The 6460-nt window shown below is 47.3% G+C and overlaps 1 non-coding gene across 1 annotated transcript; it reads left to right on the top strand.

Annotated features, from left to right (window-relative positions):
* The first annotated feature begins 5543 nt into the window (after window positions 1–5543).
* Trnam-cau (transfer RNA methionine (anticodon CAU)) lies at window positions 5544–5615 on the top strand. Its single transcript has one exon. It is a non-coding gene; the product is annotated as a tRNA-Met (tRNA).
* The last annotated feature ends 845 nt before the right edge of the window (window positions 5616–6460 follow it).

The raw sequence follows: 6460 nt of genomic DNA, 5'->3' as shown, positions 1-6460 counted from the left end.
ACGCACACCAGGGTCTTCGCGACAAAACTCTTTTCGCCTCGTTTTCATGAGAACGATCTGAACGGCCAGCCCGGCGTCGACAGCGAGCTGCGGCTTGTAATGCTCTCTGCAAAGCAGTCTACTGAGCACGATTATGCCTGGCCGCGCAGGCCTGTGACGTTTGCAGGCACCTTAATTAGATGGCGCCACCATACTCGCGGAGGATAGGGATTGCGTTTTTTTTTTTATTATTGCGCGCCTCGTCTGAATTGCATCTCGTCGTCTGCGCATGCGCACGCTGCGTTTGCAGGCGCCTTAACTAAATGGCGTCACCATACTGGCGGAGGTTCGGATCGTCTACGCCTGCGTTTAAAGCGCATTTTTCCGGTGCCCGATCGCAAGTGCTTGCGTGGCTCAGTGGTAGAGTATCTGGCTCCCACGCAGCGGGCGCGGGTTCGATCCCGGCGGGGACCGGGTACCTTTTTCGCATTTCCAGCGATAGCGGTTACGATCGCCGGACGTCGTCGGCGGAGGCAGAGGAGGCAGCGGCGGCGGACACCTTCGCGAACCGAAACTGCTATTGGAATGAGCCCATAACAGCTTACGCTGTCTACCTTGCAATTTGAACAAACCTCCTAACCACACGGTTACTCACATCATCACACATGGTACCCCAGCTTCTTCCCGTCCACGCCGCTTGTTCGGCAAGCTCTCGCCGTCGCTAAACGGGAGTTTGAGCATATGCTGAAACTCAGCCATTATTTGTCCTTTTTCCAATGCTTGGGCTTCGCCGCGGCATTTGGTACCAAAGAAGGATCCGAATGACTGGCGTCCGTGTGGAACCTCCCGTCAGCGTGACAGCTACCCACTTCCACATATCCAAGATTTCACATCTAATCTGGCAAGGTCTTCAGCAAAGTCGATCTCGTCAAAGCGTACGACCAGGTACCAGTTGAGCCCAATGATATTCCAAAAACTGCCATCATGATGCCCTTCGGTTTATTCGAGTTTGTGCGCATGCCTTTTGGATTGCGCCACGCCGGTAAAACATTCCAGCGCCTTATCGCTGAGGTGATACGGGCTTTGCCTGCAGTCTTCGCGTACATCGATGATATATTAATTGCCAGTACCACTACGGAAGACCACGAGCGTCACTTGCGATGTGAGATGGGCCGCATAGCGTCTATACGTGCGCCCTTTACATTGCAGTTGCTTATTATTACACCAGGTAGAACACCATGTAGCAGATGCACAGGTAGCGGTACAAGTAAGTCAAAGTTGGCTTGAGGGAGAAAAAAGTTTAAGGAGATGTCTGCAAGAATGTTGATAAAATATATTGTGTGCCTCATTAAATCAAGCTGTCTAGGTGTCTATGTCACCGGTCCGTTTCAAAGCGAATGCCATTAAATCATTATCATTAGCATCGTATCGTGCCATTTGACCCGTGATGTGACAGGCGCGCCTTTTAGCGTCGATACGCAAAATTTTTGCATTGCAGTTTCGTTATATTCCCCTAGGTGTCTCGACATGTATCAGTTGCGTATAGATGTTGCATGCTGCATGTAGCCATACCTGATTAACTCAAGCAGGCTAGGGTAGGGGACTATTTGTCGCCCCCGTTTCAAAGGTGATGCCAGTAAACCATCGTCATCAACAGCAACGTGTCGTGCCACGGGTCAAGGATGTGACATGTGCACCGCGCAGTCTGTATACCTGTGTTTACTCTTCTGCACACGTTACGGCGCCTCCTCGCAAGGTGCGAACCGCTGCTGAAGACGCGAGTCGTCCAGCTACGCGCGCAGCTGCAACAAGGCACCATCGGCTCAGCTGACCGCTGTGCAGACAGCAGCAGAAGCTGCCGTTCGCCATCGACGCCGGCAAGACAGTTAAGATCGATCTCTTGAAAACGATCTTAACGAAAGCGATCTTAATAAGAAAGATTTCGCCGCAAAGACCTTGCAGTGCGTGGTGCCGAAAGTTGAGCTCCTTTGGAGCCGGTCCTTCAGCTTACGCTGCGACTGTGCTGCATGTTCCGCGCAGGACTGCAACTTTTTGAAACGTCGGGGCTTTCGCCGGGGCTTTCATGGCGTGACACAGATTGTTCATCCCACAAGCCGGTCGTAACAAGAGACACATAAAATTTGGTAGATATGTTGTACAACAAACCACAATACCTAAAGTAGCACTATATTTTAAAATGCCTCGAATGATTTATTTCCTAAGCTACCCGCACCAGCACGTTATCACAATATATGTGACTTATACTAATTTACTGTAGACTCAGACTGTTGTTTCCAGAGCTTTTGTACACCAATTACGCGCAGATTATTTGCGAGGAAAATCATGCAAGGTCAAATTAGCTGCACTTTTCAGATGAGCTCTCTCAAGTGATCAAGTCATCGTATATTCATGACATTAACTGCTGTCTAGCAGAATGGCAAGTGTATAGAAAAATGTAGAAGTAGGAGGAAGTGGCTGAATGCGAATGTCAAAATTCAAAAGAAGTTTAGTAAATTTTACGCCAGAAGACTACATTGGCTCTATATATAGGAAACACCGCAGTGCATGAATGTGGTCAATTTAGCTGTATGGGTGTTTTTAGCGTGCACCTAAGTCTACATGGCCAGTATTGAATGCCTCACCAAGAAGGTAGGGATGACTCTGCTGACATGAACAACCAACACCTTTTACTAGGCATTAGAACCCCACATGCGCCACAGAACGGCAGCAAACAGTCCTGCAAAACGCAACGAAATGTTTTCATGTAGGCGCTTTTTCGCTCTTTTATGATCGAGATTATTTTGAATACGCTACGTTAAGTGGGAGCCGAACTTGGTTTATTGGATTTCCTACTCAAATTCTCGCATGTGTTTGCCTAGACTTGTGACTTTTGTTAGCTGAACACAATATGTGCACTTGAAAACGATCTGACAACAAACTCACCATTCATGCTTGTTCTGGTCTACTTCATTCAAGTCAGAACATTCCAGTTGCCTTTGCTTTCCCTTCTTAAAAGGATACGGACACAAAAGTTGGCGGGTGGTTTTTTGCGTCGGAACAAAAGTTGAAATTTTGAAAATGACGAATACAACAAGCTGCTTTGAAAAAAGAAAAGAACGAGAAACATCTTTTTTTTTTGCGATTTTCTGTTGCACCTTACCTCCAGGCGGCCGCCGGCCGAAGCTGAAATTTGACGTCATAACAACCACCCGCGCGCGAGCGAGGCCAAGGACAGCCACAGCTGTCGCAGTGTTTCCGGGGGTGTCGGTCCCTTGCAGCGTTTGTTTAATCCCTTTTGGCGATCTTCGCACGTGGTCCGTTTGAAACATTGTCCCCGTTGGCACTCCACGCAGGTGGTGCGTCTTACATGTGCCTTCCCGCGGTCGTTGCTCGGTATTGACGCGTTCCTCGCGGCGGAAGGACTCTGCCAAGCCATTGCTGTTATAACAGCATCGTCGGTCGTGACACGCCATCGCACACGTTTCCTAGAGACGAGAAGGTGCGTAAACTTTGGATACCTGCCTGTCAGCCATCACACCCAGCCTGGAGACCTCTAAAAAATTACTTCATTTACGCGGACCACTTCGTCGCCGATCATTATGTGACCAACCCGACTTTGCTGAAAAGCCTCGGCATGCCGTTCAAAAGGCAACGCCTAATGCCTGACGCTGTGCCCTCAGTATTCCCACGAAGACGCAAGGCAGAAATGATCAGTGGCACGCCTGAAAAGAGGAGGCGAAAAGATGTCGGTACTGTTTTCGTTCACTTGCAGCCGTCTTGTGCAGTTGCTCACACAGACGAAATAAACTACTATTCAGTCATCCACGCAGTGCTGAAGTACCCCGCAGCTGCCTCGCCTGCGTGTGCTCTTGAAAAAGCAAGTTTACAGAGGAACTGATAAATAATACTTGCACAAGTCTATGGTGCAGAGCGAAATCTTCGCGCTACGGTTCGCGAAAACCTGACCGGCACGTCCACGGCCGCCTGCTCTGCTTCGTCGCTTGACGAGGAAGGCTCGTAACCTGTAAGCGGTAATATTTCTTGCCAAGTTGGAATGGCCCTCGTCTTCAGACGTGTATTCATCGCTGGTAGAGGCACCAGAACTCGAATTCATGCTCGGGATGGCGGCTTCAGCGCACTTCGAATGACCGCAGTCGGCCGTCTGGCTATCTGACGAGGGTGTCGTGACGTCACGCCTTCGAACTCCCGCGGGTCGGGCGGCGTGGCGCGCGCTCACAAACACGCCAAAAATAAAGTCATCGGCTCAAAAATGAGCTAAGTGACTAGTTCTTTTCGGTGTAATCGCACACTGAGAATTTATTTTCAGCATTTTCGTAAAATTTTCTGATTTTGTGTCCGTATCCCTTTAACCAAGAATCGTTGAAAATCGCAACAAAAACAAAGCACAAGAGTAGGACACAACACCCCATGATGCAAACCGATCAACTAGCACAGCTCCCTTTCAACCGTTATTAACAAATAGGCTTCAAAAACGTCATTCAAATGCACAACTGAAAGATCGATGCATATATTTTGTTTTTAATATCGACATGCAACACAGTCAGAGACGTGCGCCATGCGACTAGGTGCAGGAATAATAGTCGGCACACAAAGGAAACGGTTCGGCTTGTGGATATCGCGAGAATTGTAGGTTCGGGCAGCCCTGGTCTTGGCGAGGTTCGCCCAGCGATACCCCCTGGCCCTGGCAGGATTTCTGTTGGCTGTAGCACTCGTCCAGTGCGTTGTAGCACGTGATGGGGACCAACGTCGCCGCGTTAACGCAGGTTTCCGACGTGTCGTACATCTTATACACCACGCGGTTCTTTTGACTCGTGATTGCTGGGTGGAAAAAAAATAAGAAAATGTCTGTCAAGAAATGTGTGTTTTATCGAGACGAAATGGAGAGAGAAGAAAAGCCAGCAATAGGAATTTGCCTTCTCCAACCTTTCGGGTGGATTTATAAGCCGTACATATGAAAGATACAGAACGTTAAATACTTATATTCGAACAACAAATTTCGAATTTCATTTCGTCGCTATTAGGCTGCGGGTTCATTTTCTCGAGTAAATAGTTTTTCTTTCTTTAACGTTTAGACCTCAGCTTTGCTTCTTTAAAGCGGCCAGTCTTCTGTCAGCACGTATCTCAGCACTGCGGCTGTAGGCTTACGCATATTGCGTTTCACATATTACACTACTAGTTTCACATATTATGAATTACTTTATCCCGCACAGCGGAATCGTACGTTTACGTCAAGACTATAGTAAAATGTACTCACTGAGTTTGAAGTAGTAAGCTGCACCGTTATAAGGAGGCAGTACAACTTCCACGGTATATGTCAGTGCTGCAAAATAAAAATCATACACTCCTATAAGGCAGCGAAATTATTTAGCGAAATTATGAATGATTGACTGCAAAGGATCATAAGAAGCCAACAAACAATGACACCAAGGACAACATAGGGGAAATAACTTGTACTTACTAATTGAATTAAAGAAATGATAAATTAAGGGAAATGAAAACGGACGAAAAACCTAAATATCCTAGAAAGCGGATGCAAAAACGGCTCCGCGGTAGCTCAATGGTGAGAGCATCGCACGCATAATGCGAAGGCGTGGGTTCGTTCCCCACCTGCGGACAGTTGTTTGTTCGTCCGTTTTCATTTCCCTTAATTTATCATTTCTTTAATTCATTTAGTAAGTACAAGTAATTTCCTTTATGTTGTCCGTGGTGTCATTGTTTGTTGGCTTCTTATGATATGATAATAAAAATCGGTCCCCTCGGTTTCCTTTCTTCTCGTTCATTACATAACGAGGGCTCGAATTCGGCAACATTGACACCTTAAGGTAGCATATGTGGGTTTATTGCCAGTTGCCATCACCCAAAGAGATCACGTGCTCGTGACGACTGCGGCAGATAGGATGTTCCACATCCGCCCCTAGGCTTGTGAGTGGTGGCGCTGGCTAACACTCCCAGGGTTAATTCTAGTTGTAAAACCTAAATATCCCAGAAAGCGGATGGGAAAACGGCTCCGCGGTAGCTCAATGGTGAGAGCATCGCACGCGTAATGCGAAGACGTGGGTTCGTTCCCCACCTGCAGACAGTTGTTTGTTCGTCCATTTTCATTCCCCTTAATTTATCATTTCTTTAATTCAATTAGTAAGTACAAGTAATTTCCCCTATGTCATCGTTGGTGTCATTGTTTGTTGGCTTCTTATGATATGATAATAAAAATCGGGCCCCTCGGTTCCCTTTCTTCTCGTTCATGACTATAAAGGAATATATTGAGACCATGCAGTGATTTAAGTTTAGGATACGGATGCCCTTGAACGAGCGGGTAATCGGGTGTTCTCGAAGGTGACACACTGCAGGGTAGTGTGCGCAAAACAAAGGAAGTCAAAGCGTTGTCTTTTTAATATGGCTAACAGGATGCCCGTGCACAAAGCAGTTGCTATTAAAGCAAAGCCATATCGAAAAATGCTCA

This window comes from Dermacentor silvarum, chromosome 6 (assembly GCF_013339745.2).
Source record: "Dermacentor silvarum isolate Dsil-2018 chromosome 6, BIME_Dsil_1.4, whole genome shotgun sequence".
NCBI classification, from domain to species: domain Eukaryota; kingdom Metazoa; phylum Arthropoda; class Arachnida; order Ixodida; family Ixodidae; genus Dermacentor; species Dermacentor silvarum.
This window is presented reverse-complemented; position numbering and strand designations above follow the sequence as displayed.